The sequence below is a fragment of the Stomoxys calcitrans genome, chromosome 4, assembly GCF_963082655.1.
Source record: "Stomoxys calcitrans chromosome 4, idStoCalc2.1, whole genome shotgun sequence".
In the NCBI taxonomy this organism is placed as follows: domain Eukaryota; kingdom Metazoa; phylum Arthropoda; class Insecta; order Diptera; family Muscidae; genus Stomoxys; species Stomoxys calcitrans.
Window position 1 is genome coordinate 133,696,707 of NC_081555.1, and position 16,599 is coordinate 133,713,305.

A 16,599-nucleotide genomic window follows, 5' to 3' on the forward strand; every position below is an offset into this window, starting at 1 on the left:
ATTTTAAGTCGTTCTAGCCATGTTCGTCTCTCTGTCCATCCTTCTCCTGTCTCTCTGTCCGCCCATCCGTCTGTCTACGCTAACTTTTGAAGGAGTCAAACTAGCCTCTTGAACTTTTGCACAAAGACTTTATATTAGCTTCTAATGGCGGAATTCTTATTCGATTTAGCTGACATTTGGTTATATTTCGGTGTTTGTGTTAAACTGATGTTCCAAGTATGGTTCGAATCAAAACCTGAAATAGCTAACAAATAATCCGATTTCCCGAATATACTTATTGAGCCCCTAGAGAGCGTTACTCCTATCCGATTTGGCTGAAATTTTGTACAGTGACTTTTTTATGACCTCTAACATGCTTGCCAACTATGGTATTAGTCACAGTATAACCTGATGTGCAAACACAAATTTGCCCATGAACATTCTATTAAGGAAGAAAAGTAAACTTCTCACAAATCAATGAGTGCTGTCTGATTCAAGTTTAAACTCAATGATAAGGGATCTCCTTTTTATAGCCGAGTCCGAACGGCATGCCGCAGTGCGACCTCTCTTTGGGAAGAGATTTTTACATGGCTGCCTTACCAAATGGTACAGCACCTCACAAATGTCGCCAACATTAGGAGGGGATAACCACCGCTGGAAAATTTTTTCTGATGTTCTCGCGAGGATTCGAACCCAGATGTTATGCGTCATAGGTGAACATGCTAACCTCTGCGCTACGGTAGCCACCGAATAAAAGAATCGGTACTCAAATTCAAGCTAATACAGGGAGCGCTAGAGAAAGTTAGGTTGAAAAGAGGGTGCGGATATTAATCCTCCCCATGCTACTATAGACATACACCTAGGCCAGTAATCGGCTTGTGGTGCGCTCTAAAAACTATAAAATAACCTCGAAAAAGAATACTTCAAGTTAGGAATTCCATGCTGCTTACAAAATCCTTAATTGTTTCCCATACCACTCACCTTAGTTGGTTCATGTCTGGTATTGTGTCCCCACCTAAGTAGCGGAGTCTGTTAGCCGCAAAAGCCATGCAATGATGTAGGAAATGCTCCAACGTCTCATCATCTTCCCCTCATTCCCAACACACGCTATCACTTGCTGCACTGATATTACATAAGTGTGCTCGTAGTCCTATGTGTCCCGTAATGATACCAAAAGCTATACTGACCTCCTACTTTCTTTCAGTAATAGCCTCTTCCGCTCATCATCCGTATCACCCCATAGGATATTCATCGTCCTACCGACTGTTTGGGTTCGTTGCGTTCGTCGCTCAAGCTCTTAACTCAGACTGCGTCCACCCGAAAGGCTTTGGGTTAAACAAATTTATTAATATCGGTCCTCTGGCCTTCAATGCCAAATCTTCTGCCCTTTCATTCCCCCTTACTCCGTTATGACCCGGCACTCAAACGATGCCATCCTCAAGGAAGGCGTTAATCTCCATCGTACACTGCTAGACTGTTCGTGACTTTACCGTCCTGGTTATTGTTGCCCTTATAGCAATTTTACTGTCTGTAAAGATGTTTACACTTGAAGTCCTCGATGACGACCCTAACGATGCGGAATGAGCCTTCTTACGCTGCAAGACTGTTTGTGACCTTACTGTCCTGGTTGTTATTGCCCTTATGGCCATTTTACTGTAAAGATGTTTACGCTCCTCTCGTTAGCACCACACCACCTCACGCATTCTGTGATCGCCCCGATCTCCGCCTGGAGGACCGTATTATGGCCAGGTAGTCTTAACCAAATCTCAGTCCTTGGGTTCTCATCGTAGATCCCCGGGGCCCACTCTGTCCTCTAGACTTGATCTATTCATGCAACATGATCCTTCAGATGGCAATACTAGAGTTCCGTCAATCCAAGACTATGACGCTGGCAGCAGTGCCTCGCACTCGACCTCTAGTGTCATCTCAGGTATTCGATCGGAAACCTCTTCCCTTCCTTCCGGGTTTCCTATCGCCGCCTCGATTATACCGCGATCGTATGAGCTGCTCCCAACCTCAATCCATTCCCCCGTCGCCTTAAGTCTCATAGCAACAATGGCTGTCTCACACTTAATCTGTATGTCAATGGGTAGGATATCTAGAATAGTCTCTCATGTTCTCGGAACCCGTTGTATGGTCCTTAGGTTGCACTTTTTCTCCATAGCAAAATTGCAAATTTTGCCCATGAACATTCCACTAAGGAACAGGGGCAAACTTCTCACATATCAATGAGTGCAGTCCGATTCAAGTTAAAGCTCAATGATAAGGGACCTCCTTTTTGTAGCCGAGTCCGAACGGCGTGCCGCAATGCGACACCTCTTTGGAGAGAAGTTTTACATGGCAAGTACCTCACAATTGTCGCCAGCATTAGGAGGGGAAAACCACCGCTGAAAATTGTTTCTGATGATCTCGCCAGGATTCGAACCCAGGCGTTCAGCGTTATAGGCGGACATGCTAATCTCTGCGCTACGGTGGTCCATAGCAGTCCATCAAACTACTTCTTCACTAGACTAGACACTAGGGAGCGCAATTCGTATCTGATTTGGATGAAATTTCGTACAACGACTTCTCTCATGACCATCAACATACGTGTTTATTATGGTCTGAATCGGTCTATAGCCTGATACAGCTCCCATATAAATCGATCTCTCTATTTTATTTCTTGAGCCCCCAAATGGCGCAATACTTATTCGAATTGGCTGATATTTTACACAGGTCTACAACATATTGGGTTGCCCAAAAAGTAATTGCGGATTTTTCATCGGAGCAAATCTTTTCTTTTATCCTTTTTTTGCCTAAGAAGAGATGCCGGAAAAAGAACTCGACAAATGCGATCCATGGTGAAGGGTATATATAAGATTCGTTCCGGTCACACTTTTACTTGTTTTGTTTTATTTTAAATTCAATTTAAAGGGCTTATCGTTTGTAACTCCTGCTATCAGCTTGAAGTAATTAATTTCTAGTTTTTTCTACATTAGGTAAATTCTTAACCTAACCCAAAGTGTTATATGCGCCCTTGGCATATACTTAACTGAATGTACAAACAAACATATGTGTTTCCAAATACATATAAGGTATACACCTTAAGGCATACAAACATTCATATCTATCTATGCATCTGTAAGCATACATGCATTCGTATACATATGTATTTATATAGCTATATGTGTGTGTGTGTGTGAGTATATAAGTGTAGGAGCCAACTTTATTTATTGGCCATAAAATTTGTATAGGATACACAAAAAAGACAACAAGAGCAACAAACTGTTTGTACCATCAGCATATTTACATATATTCAACGCACACACACACAAACACACACTCATATTTAGGGGTAACACACCCTCATATTCGACATGTGCATATGCGTAAGTAAATAGTAGAACGACACATATCGTACAGGCACATACAAAAAATGTAATGTTTTAAAACATTAAACAAATACAAAACAAAAATCTGAATGTGAACGAGAACGAGAGATGGAGCATGAAGTCGTTGAAATGGGGAAAGACAAACATTTTGAAACATCCATAAAACGAAAGAAGAATTGGTCCTAATTCATAAACACGTATGAGAGTCTGCAATACTAAGAAACACTTTTACGAGCATTATAATTCAATAAATTTTGTACTTTTTGTTGTTTCCTTTTCTTTTCTCTCTTGTCGTTCTGTTCTCTTGTACATTGACGCTGGAAACATAAATACATGCATAAACGAAGACTTTTATATCCTTCTACAATCAAGGGTATTGTAATGTGGCTCAAAGCAGTAGAGGAAGAGAAAAATACAATCAATAGGTCTTAAACAATTAACGAAAAGTACCCTCAAATAGGACTGTCTAAAAAAAAAAACGAACTTGCGTTAGGTGAGAGGAATGCTAATTCGGATTTCATAAAGCGCATCGTAGGTATATGAAAATAGTTAGGTAAGGCTGAATAGAGGATGCGGATATTAATCCGACCCATGCCACTATAGATGTACACTTAGGTCAGTGATCAACTATCATGACGGACCTTTGTGCTCAGCTGATTAGGATCCCTACCCCTTAGAAGTAATAAATAGTGATTTTTTAAGAGCTTAGGAAACGTAAAAAAAACATTTTAAATTCAGAAAAAATAATGAAATCTTTATTTGAATCGATAGTGCGGTCCAAATAATTTAATGTTTGCAGATTATTTCATGCACATATTGATCGTGACTGCGCCTCAAATGGTTTATCCGCTTAGTTATATGTTGGCATACTCTTTCCAATATTTTGGCCTTTATCTCACGAATATATGCTTCAATTGAAGCGGGCTTGTCTTTATAGACATGAGCTTTAACATGGCCCCACAAAGAATGATCTAAAGGCGTTAAATCGCACGATCTAGGCGGCCAATTGACCGGTCCCAAACGTGGAATAAAATGTTCACCAAACTCACCTCTCAAAAAATCCATTGTTATTAACATATGTCATGCAAGTCAAGCTCTTGTATATTGGGCAAAAAAAAGTCGATACCATCTAACGGTAGCACTCATCATTCACAGTTACGTTACGATTCGCATCATCTTTAAAGAAGTACGGTCCAATGATGCCACCAGCCCATAAACCGCAACAAACTGGATGCATTGGTAGCTCTGGAAATGCTTCTGGCTGATCTTCACTCCAAAATCGAAAAATCGGCTTATTTACGCACCTATTGAGTCAAAAATGAGCTTCGCCGTAAAATGGAAGAAGCGCGCGATGAACGAGATAAAATTCAATAATTTGCAAGCGTTGTTCGTTTGTAAGACGATTCATGATTAATTTATAGACCAAACGGAAGATGTTTGTTAGTAAAACAAAACACGAAACGTGCGTGAGCTATTTTAACCAGTGTTACCAAAAAGTTAATAGCTAAAAAATCACCCTTTACAACATCGTCTGCGTGGCACACCGGGTTAAGTCCTTCCTCAGTCAGCAGTTATAATTCGTTAGATGTGGAGTTCAACGAGGCCTGTATCATTAGAATAATAGTTTCAGGTTACTGCGAACCGATGCAGCCAGTGGGATTGGCGACCAAGAGTCATGTAGGTGGTCTATAGTGGACAAACTGAGGTCAACACGAAGAAATAAAGGGTGGACTTTGTTAGATTGACAGAGGAGGTGTCGAGTGACGCTTCGAGATTAAGGATATTGATGGCAAAGGCCGCCCCTTTTTCGAGTAAGTTGCCGAGGCCAGACGGAGAACGGTCTGAGTCGTTCGACGATACGTTGGATCATTTGTTGGAGACACACTTTCCCGACTGTGATCGTGCGGGTTAAGAAGTAGGGTATTGGGTCCTGTAGAGGACAATGATATGGACGAGCTGGCCATAGATTTAGAGATCCATGATTTCATATTTTTAGACGCTATCTTGTCTAGATGGCATCCACCCCAAGATGCTGCAGGGGGTCTTTGACTAGGTGTCAGTACGTATAAATCAGTGATAGCTTTAAGGGATGCTGGTTTAGAGAGCTTCATTACAGGCTGGATAGTGAGTATGATTCTGCATAGGGGATCATAGCCAGCATTGGGGTTACCTCAAGTAAGGTGAATGTGTTAGGGGGTACAAGCCAGGACGGAATTATATCACCTTTTGGTATGGATTCTTGTGACCGATGGAAATCATTGCAGGCTTGAGACGATAGGGGTCAGGGTTTGCGCTTAAGCTGATGACATGGTTTTTCTTGTAACCGGGGAGTTTGTGGCTACCCTGTCTGGGATTTTGGATACCGCTCTCTGAGCTACGGCGTTTTGGGAAATTGGGTGTGGTCTGGGGGTGAATGATAGGAAGTCTGAGTTGGTATTGTTCTCGATAAGGAGGAAGATACCTGGGTTTTGATTGCCGAGGGGGCGAGGGACGGCGACCCGAATGCTTCATGTCAACCTAATTTATTGATGGCAATCCTCTGGCCTTCACTGGCAAATTGTCTGCTCTCTCCTTCCACCTTTATCCGCTATGACACGGCAACCAAAACTGGAGATTGTGCCAAAGAAGGCGTTAATCTCCTTCTCACACTCCAAGTCTATTCGTGAGGGACGGCCTAGGAGGCATTAAGGTCGACAAGTTTTCTGCTGCTTAAATCTAAATTCTAGGGTGTGGAAGGTCTTCGCAGCTCTCTAATCCTGCTAAAGGGTAGTTGGTAGCAAATGGGGTACGCCACAGATCGGAGTTATATTGCCTTTGCAATGGATTCTTATGGTCTATGGGATTCTGTGGTGACTTGTTACGATGGGGTAAGGGTTTGCACTTATGCTGACGACATGGTTTTTCTTGTCACCGGTAAGTTTGTGGTTGCCCTATCTGGAGTTTTGGACACCGCCCTCGGAGTTACGGCGTCTTGGGTTATTGGGTGTGGTCTAAGGGTGAACGCCAGGAAGACTGAGTTGGTATTGTTCACGATAAGAAGGAAGAAGGAGATTGCCAAGGTTGCGAGGGACGGTCTAGGAGGTGTCAAAATCGGTTTCCTGGGCCATGCATCTAAAGTCTAGGGTGTGTAAGGCCTTCGCTGCATCCTATTCGAGCTAAGGGTTTGCTGGTAGTTTGATCACACTATACTCGGCGGTGGTGTGGCCATTGCTGACTCATGGTTGCCATATCTAGTGGCTTGTGACGGAATTCTGGTCGCATGTGGGGGTCCTGGATAAGGTGAATGGGGTGGCTTTGGCGCAAAGCGACCAGGTCTTTGGAGGTATTGTTGGGAATTCAGCCGATTGACCTATATATCAGGCAATCCATCGCGATAACGCTGCTTAGGGTGTTGCAACTGAATCAGCTTCGTAGGCTAGCGACCACAAATAAGGTTTTACTCGTGAGGGTTATGACCAACTTTGAGACTGATTAACCGACGAGAGTGTAATTTGTGAAGTGTAGGCTGCGTGTGCAAATACTTATCCTGACTGAGTGGCAGAAGGAACGCATTTGGTTTGGGGCATTAATATATTTATAGATGGATTGAAAATGGATTGTGGTACCGAATGCGGAGCGCAGAATTTTAGATTTACTTCTATTATCGCATAGGGGACGAATGCAGTATCTTCCAGGCGTAAGTCTTTCCGATTGCCAAGGCTTCGAAGTTAGTGCTGTCAAGAAAATATTGGCCGGTCAGATTGTCTTAACCCTCTGGAGTGACTGCATAGGCAACACAAAGTGACCCCATGTTGGGTCCCTAGTCACAAACATGTGCCATGTAATAAGAAGGCTGATGGAAATTGGACAACTTTGACACCCTGTATCTCACCCTGTATTAAAGATATATAACGCCACTTTTCTGAAAGCCTAAGTCCTCCTCTTTTTTACCGATTATATCAACAGGAAAAGGTTACAAACTAACATCCAATTTTTTCGTCGTTTGGCCCACTGTACGACGTGCTTTGTTATAAAGTTTGCGGACCTCTTTCCCTATGTTACGGTAATCTAAAGTTTTTAAGGCTGATTTCATTTCTCGAAAGGGGCAACTAGCTAACGACCCCACTATTCCCGTCGTTATCTTGTTGGCACTGGAGACCACCGTAGCGCATGTCCGCCTATGTTGCTGAACGCCTGGGTTCGAATCCTGGCGAGACCATCTCCTCCTTATGCTGGCAACATTTGTGAGGTACTATGCCATGTAAAACTTCTCTCCCCTCCAACTGCGGCACGCCGTTCGGACTCGGCTATAAAAAGGAGGCCCTTGTCATTGAGCTTAAAACTTGAATCGGACTGCGCTCATGAATATGTGAGAAGTCTGCCCCTGTTCCTTAGTGGAATGTTCACGGGAAAAATTTGGATTTGCATCTTGTTGGCACTGCCATCAAGTTATTCTATGCTTTGATAATCTAAAGTAATTGCCCAAGTCTATCTTTGGGTATTTTTCTCAATTTTGCCAAATAAGTTTTCACCTTATTCAGTGAGATTATCGGTTTCGACTTTAGGATTTTCGTGCTACTTGCAAAATCCTTAATTGTTTTCCATCACACGCCTATGTTGTTCATGTATGGCATTGCTTCCCCGCCAAAGTATCAGTGTCTGTTAGCCTCGAAGGCCTAGGAAATGCTCCAACGTCTCATCATTTTCCCCAAATGCCCTAGACATGCTATCTCTTGCCGCACTGATTTTGCATAAGTGAGCTCGTAGTCCTATGTGTCCTGCTATGATACCGAAAACTATACAGACCACCCGCTTACTTCCTTTTAGCAATAGCCTCGTCTTCTCACAATCAGGATTTCCCCATAGGATTTTCGACGCTCTACCGACTGTTTCGCTATTCAGCATTTGTCGCCCACGCCCACAGCTTGGACTGCGTCGACCCGAACGCTTCATGTCAACCTAATTTATTGATGGCAGTCCTGTGGCCTTCATTCCCAAATTGTCTGCTCTCTCCTTCCCCCTTTATCCACTATGACACGGCAACCAAAAATGCAGATTGTGCCATAGAAGCCATTAATCTCCTTCTTACACTCCAAGACTGTTTGTGACCTTACCGTCCTGCTTTCTATTGTCCTGATTGCCAGTTTACTGTTCTTAAAGATATTAACACATGACGTCTTCGTGTGAAATCTACACTCATTCCGTGATGGCCCTCACCTCTGCTTTCAACATCGTATTATGGTCAGGTAGTCGGAAACAGATCTCAGTCCCTGGATTCTCAATGTAGACCCCCAGGACCACTATGTCCTCCAGCTTGAATCCATCTGTATAGCATGACCTCCCAGATGGCAATATCAGAGTTCCGTCAATCGAAGACTGTGCCTCTGGCAGCAGTGTCTCGCACTCAGGTCTCATCTTAGGTATCCGATCGTAAACCTCTTCTAATCCATCCGAGTTTCCTATCGTCGCCTCGATTATACCGCGATGGTATGACCTACTGCCGTCCACTATCCATTCTCTCATCGCCTTAAGTCTCATCTCAGCTCTCAATAAGTCCATTGTTACGCGTCATGCAAATCAAATCAATTTCGGGCAAAAAAAGTTGGATATCATCTGGGTAGCGCATTCACAGTTACGTTAAGATTCGCATTATCTTTGAAGAAATACGGTCCAATGCTGCTACCAGCCCATAAACCGCATCAAACTGTGACTTTTTCTCGATGCATTGGTAGCTCTTGCAATGCTTCTGGCTGATTTTCACTCCAAAATCGAAAATTCTGCTTATTTACGTGCCCATTGAGCCAAGATTGAGATTCGTCGCAAATTGGAAGTAGTGCGCAATAAATTTTCTTAACGGAGTTCGCATTTTGATAATAAAATTTAATATTGGGTTGCCCAAAAAGTAATTGCGGATTTTTCATATAGTCGGCGTTGACAAATTTTTTCACAGCTTGTGACTCTGTAATTGCATTCTTTCTTCTGTCCGTTATCAGCTGTTACTTTTGCTTGCTTTAGAAAAAAGTGTAAAAAAGTATATTTGATTAAAGTTCATTCTAAGTTTTATTAAAAATGCATTTACTTTCTTTTAAAAAATCCGCAATTACTTTTTGGGCAACCCAATAATTTGCAAGCGTTGTTCGTTTTTAAGAGGCAAGAGACAAAACTGAACATGTTTGACAGTGAAATAAAACACGAATCGTGCGAGAGCTGTTTTAACCAGGGTTGCCAAAAAGATAATAGTTAAAAAATTACCCTTGAGAATAATCTCCGGTGCTCTAGTGGATTCTCATCGCTCCGCCTATGCCAAGACAACATGTTCTCTGGATCTGTTGTATTATTCTATCGTTGCACACTTTCTCCATAGCAGTCCTCCAAACTACTGAGTCATAAGTGAGTATTGGTCTAATCGCACTCCTGTAGAGCCAGTAGACTATCCTCGAATTCAGGCCCCATTTCGAGCCTACGGCCCGTCTACATATTACCCAACATATGTGAACCCTTTTCAATACGCTCTTGAATGTGATACTTCCAATTCAGTTTTCTGTCCAAGATTACTCCTAAGTATTTGACCTTGTCAGATATCGAAATCGTTCTGTTGAGGAAACGTGGTACTTCACATGGACGTATTTCAAATGGAATATTTTAATACATATGCCTCCATGGCTATCATAGTCGATCAAAATACTCTGACATCGCAGTGGGTGTAAAAACTCTTGTCATGAAAGCATTCATTATTCTCATACCTCAAAGAGTTTTTTGAGAAATGCTCAACCTTTAAGCCACTGTTTTATTATGCATATTGACTTTATATACATAACGTCACATGAATTTCTCCTACCCCTTCTTTACGCTCACCCTATGATAAGATGTGTATCTCTTGATGGCACTTGTTTGCAATATAACAGCTGATATTAGAATATATGACACCCCAGAGGTTATTATCTTACACCATAATTTTGAGCCAAAGCATAAAAGCTTCGAAAGGATTCTTTGAAACATATGCGGATTTACAACGGCATGGCTATGTCTCTCATGCTCCACATACGTACATATATATGGAGCCCATAGAGACCATATCGAAATAAATTGTTTTTTATAACATAATCAAAATGAACAGCATCATCATCATCATTATCATTATTATTGCCTGCGCTCACTTGGGTTATCTTCACTTGGTATCTGTTAACCCATCAATGATTATCATATTCGTCCAGAAATCCCAAAAATGTCGTTATGAGTTTGTTGCAATTGACATTGGCACTTACATTGAGTGGGTTATTACACATACATAAGTAACTGCGGGTTAAGATGCTCATTACTCAAGAGAGAGAGAGAGAGAGAGAGAGAGAGAGAGTTGTGTTTCAAAAAGAAGTAAAAGTTATGGTTTAACTCATTGATGGGCGAAATATAAAGAAAACAAGTAAAAGCGTGCTAAGTTCGGCCAGGCTGAATATTGGGAGCCCCCACCATGGATTCTGCTAACATTTTATACAAAACTAACTTAGTGGAAGGGCAAACCAGCAAATATTAAAGGAACCGAACAAGGATGATCGAGAGACCGGTTTACATGGGAGCTATATCAGTTTATAGACTGATTTGGACCGTATTTGGCACAATAGTTTGAAGTCGTAACAGAGGACCGAATGAAAAATTTCAGCCAAATCGGATTAACGTTGCGGCTTCTTAGCACTCAAGAAGTCAGATCGGGAGATCGGTTTATATGGGAGCTATATTAGGTTATAGATCGATTTGAACCATACTTAGCACGGTTGTTGGAAGTCATAACGGAACACCATATTCAAAATTTCAGCCAAACCGGACAAGAATTGCGGCTTGTAAGGGCTCAAGAAATCAAATCGGGTAGATCGGTTTATATGGGAGCTAAATCGGATTATAGACTTATTTGGAGCGTACTTAGCATAGTTATTGAAAGACATTATAAAACACTACATGCAAAATTTCAGCCAAATAGGACAAAAATTGCGGCTTGTAAGTGCTCAAGATGTCAAATCGGGAGATCGGTTTATATGGGAGCTATATCAGCTTATAGACCGATTTGGACCTTACTCTTCATAGTTGTTGGAAGTCGTAACACAACGCTACGTGCCGTGTAAAATTTCAGCCAAATCGTACAAAAATTGCGGCTTCCAGGAGCTCAAGAAGTTAAATCGGGAAATCGGTTTATATGGGAGCTATATCTAAACCTTAACCGATATGGCCCAATTGCAATCCCCAACGACCTACATCAATATTAAGTATCTGTGGAAAATTTCAAGCGGTTAGCTTCAGTTCGACCGCTATCGTAATTTCTATAGACGAACGGAGGGGCGGACGGACATGGCTAGATCGACTCAGAACGTCGAGACGATCAAAAATTATGGGATTTTGGACGAATATTTCAAGGTGTTACAAACGGAATGACTAGATAAAAGTTAAATAGCATGTAAGAAGGCATCAAGTTCGACCGGGGCAAACTTTGGATACCCACCACCTAGGGTTTATATGTGAACCATCTTTCGTCATGCATTGCATCCAAATATGGTCCGATTTGGACCAAATTTGGCACGGCCATTGAGTGGTCTAATAAATACAAGTCGCCGTTCAATTTCGGTTCAATTTTAGTCATTTTGGCAGCTATATTCATATATAGACCGATCTGAACTATATTGGACACGGATGTCGAAAACCTAACATAAATCACTGTGTCAAATTTCAGCGAAATCGGATACTAAACGCGCCTTTTATAGGACCGAGACCTTAAATCGAGAGATCGGACTCTATGGCAGCTATATCCAAATCTGAACCGATCTGGTCAAAATTGGAAAAGGATGTCGAGAGGTCTAACACAACTCACTGTCCCAAATTTCAGCTAAGTCAGACAAAAATGCGCCTTTAAGGGCCCAAGACCTTAAATCGAGTGATCGGTCTATAATGCAGATATATCCAAATCTCGACTGATCTAAGCCATCTTCAAGAAGGATATCGAAGAGCCTAACACATCCCACTGCCCTAAATTTCAGCGAAATCGCATAAAAAATGTGCCTTTTGTTGGTTCAAGACCTTAAATCGAGAGTTCGGACTATATGGTAGTCGTATCCAAATCTGGACCGATCCAAATTGGAAAAAGATGTCGAAGGACCGAATACACCTCACTGTAATAAATTGTAACGAAAACGGACAAAAAATGCGCCTTTTATGGGCCCAAAACCTTAAATTGGGAGATCGGTCTATATAGCATCAACTAGCCGAACCGGGCCCACTCCGGTGTGCCGGCCGAATGCGGATATCGAATTCGTGCCGATGTAGCCTATGACGCTGAACGCGTTCATCCTGGAAAGAACATCGGACAAAGCGGTGTTTATCCCTTCTAAATGTTGGCGACATTTGGAGGTACAATGCCATACATGGCCTATGACGCAGAACGCGTTCGAATCCTGGCGAGAACATCGGTCAAATCAGTGTTTTTCCCTTCTTAATGTTGGCGACATTTGCGAGGTACAATGCCATACATGGTCATGTAAAAGATTTTCCGCAAAGAGGTGTCGCACTGCGGGAGGCCGTTCGGACTCGGCTATAAAAAGTCCCTTATAATTGAGTTTAAACTTGAATCGGAATCGGGCGGCCACCAGCCAGCACTTTGAAATTACTAAAATTAGATATCAAATTCGTTCTTTATTTCCAACGGAAATATAGTTCATCTAAGGTGGGGCGAACCCCAAAACACTTGGCTCCAAAATTGGATATCAAGCTAGTTTTCTACTCCCAAATACCTTCCATTTGACGTATCTCTAGGAGGAAAAGCGCCACCTAGACTTGGACGCAAATTTTAATGTCATACTCGTAATCTACTCCCATATAGCCATGGTCGGCTAATATGTCCATTTGGGGGTATTTGGGGGTGGGCGACCTCCCATTGCTTGGACCTAATGTTATATGCCATATTTGTTATCTACTGCCTAATACTTTTCATGTGGTGATGTGGGGTTGGGGGGGAGCCCGCTGGGTACTTGGACCCAAATTTTAATAACATATTCGTTTTCTGGTCCCCAATACCTTTCATTTGATACCCTTATTGCGCCCATCGGACCACTTTCGGATATGGTTGACGTTTGCGGGAGGGTCCCTCCCCCTTACCCAAAAAACGAAGGCGGACCTCCCCTACCCGATATCTGAAAATTGTATAGCCTATGTTTCCTTCCAGACAAACGTACAAAATCTATGAACATTTTAAGAAAATCGGTTCAACCAAGTATCATCTAGCCATAAGAGGCCCACTGGCGTTTTTGAGGGGTGGCGTGACCCCCTATACTTCGATCTGGTTTTGTATGCCAGATTCGAAATCTACTCCCGAACACCTTTGATTTGAGCCCCATATTGAAATGAACGTCCAATAGTCTGGCAGTTTTGGGGTTGGGGCGGCCCGATGAGTACTTAGACTCAAATTTTAATACCATATTCATATTCTACTTTCCAATACCTTTCATTTGATACCTATTTTATCCCGATCGGTCCACTTTTGATTTTGGGTTGGGTTTTGTGGCATAAGGGGGAGGGTCCGTCCCCCTTCCGATACCGAAAAATTATATAGCCTATGTTTCCTTCCAGACCATCCTACACAATATGCGAAAATTTCGAGAAAATCGATTCTGCCGTTTTTCAGTCTATGCGGTACACACAAACGGAGTCCCACATATCGGTGATTGGCTAATGTGCCCAATTTGGGCGTTTTGTGGGGGTGTGGTGACCCCCTATACTTCGACATGAATTTCTATGCCAGATTCGTTATCTACTCCCGCATATTTTTCATTTATTACAAACTTTCCCAACCCCCAAGTGAAGAGGGGAAATGTAAAAAGTCATCTCTCCTTAGCATAGTCACAAAAGCTGAAAATTATTGTCATCACTTTATCATTTAATACCCATATTGACTTATCGGAGGCCACCGTAGCGCAGAGGTTAGCATGTCCACCTATGACGCTAAACGCCTGGGTTCGAATCCTGGCGAGACCATCAGAAAAAATTTTCAGCGGTGGTTTTTCCCTCCCAATGCTGGCAACATATATGAGGTACTATGCCATGTAAAACTTCTCTCCAAAGAGGTGTCGCACTGTGGCACGCCGTTCGGACTCGGCTATAAAAAGGAGGCCCCTTATCATTGACCTTAAACTTGAATCGGACTGCACTCATTGATATGTGAGAAGTTTGCCTCTGTTCCTTAGTGGAATGTTCATGGACAAAATTTGCAAAATTGCCTTATCGGTCCACTTTTGATTTTAGGTGGTGTTTTTGGGGTAACGGTGGAGGGTCCGCCCCCTTCCGTTATTAGTAAATTATAAAGCCTATTCCTACTTTCTGACCATATTCGTAATCTACTCCTGAATACCTTTCATTTAAGTCCAATATTGTCATGATCGTCAAGTAAACCTATTTTTGTGGGTTTTGGGGCTGGGGCGGCCTCCCAGACACTTGGACCCAACTTTTATTATGAAATTTGTACTCTACTCTTGAATACCTTTCATTTGAATCCCATATTGTCCCGATCGGTCCACTTTTATTATTGGTTAGTACTTTTGTGGTAAGGGGAAGCGTGCGCCCCCTCCCGATATCAAAAAATTATGTAGCTTACGTTTCCTTCCAGACCAACCTACACAATCTGTGAATCGATTCAGCCGTTTTTGAGTCTATACGGAACAAAAAAATAAAACGACAAACAAACAAACACAAATTGAATTTTATATATAAGTTATATCCAAATCTCGACCGATCTAGGCCGAACTACACAATAATGTGGAGTGGCCAAACATAACTCACTGTCCCAAATGTCAGCAAAATCAAACCTAACCTGCCTATGAACAAAAAAGAATCTGTGCAAAGTTTCAGCTCAATGTCTCTTATTTTTTAAAGACGGTAGCGTGCTTTCAACAAACAGACGGACGTACGGACTATCAGACAGACAGACGATAAAGAATATACATACGAGTACTTCATAGGGTTGGAAATGGATATTTCTATGTGTTGCGAACGGAATGACAAAATGAATATACCCCCATCCTTCGATGGTGGGTATGGAAAACCAGTCATGTAGTGAAAAGTAGTGTTCGGAGAAGACTATATAGTGCCCTATAACCACCGAGCCTACATACTATTGGGTTGCCCAAAAAGTAATTGCGGATTTTTTAAAAGAAAGTAAATGCATTTTTTATGAAGCTTAGAATGAACTTTAATCAAATATACTTTTTTTACGCTTGTTTTCTAAAGCAAGCTAAAAGTTACAGCTGATAGCTGACAGAAGAAAGAAAGCAATTACAGAGTCACAAGCTGTGAAAAAATTTGTCAACGCCGACTATATGAAAAATCCGCAATTACTTTTTGGGCAACCCAATATTAATACATAGCATCTCTTTCTATAGTTAAATTTTGGCTACTATAGCCTGGGGGCTACCGATGATTCAAACAGACATATAGAAACACAGACGAATCAGGAAGTTATTCTAAGCCGATCGGTATACTTATCTAACACTCCTTCTAAGCTTTGCAAAAAAAAGCACAAGGTTTAAATACCATGTACTACAATGGTGGTGTAGCGTATAATTAATTTCATTAGTTTTTATACCTAGCTTTGCTTTTCCCAGCCACATTTCATTAAAATAAGATGTGGAGAAAGTCTCATACCTATGAACGCCTTGACTAGAGAACTTATTTTATTAATCAAGTTCATAGTTATGTCTTTTTTCATTCTCAAAACTCGTTTATGCTGAAGTATGGACATTTTACAACAATTTGAAAAATAATTTGCATAACAATTTGTCTTAATTTTAAATCTCTCGTGTCCCTGACTATTTTTCGGAAATATTTCAAAACTAATCACCTTTTAATACCTTCTTATGTGGTACAAGACATTTTGCCTATAACTTTATCTAAATGTGTGTAATGTGTGGGTGTATGTGTGTGTGAGTATATGTTAATTTCTCTCTCTCTCTCTCTCTACCCTAAACATAAATATCCCAAAAACTTTATAGTTCCAGCCTTGACATTTCCTTTTGAAAGTGTACCTTGGGTTGGGGATTGTTAAACTAAAGCAGCCATTAGTGGCAACAAAGAATTTGAATATTACAAACCTTCCCAACCCCCCAGTGAAGAGGGGAAATGTAAAAAGTCATCTCTTCTTAGCATAGTCACAAAAGCTGAAAATTATTGTCATCACTTTATCACAAAACAATTCAAAGCATCTATGTATGTAAGAATATGCATGCTTCGCATAAAATTCGTC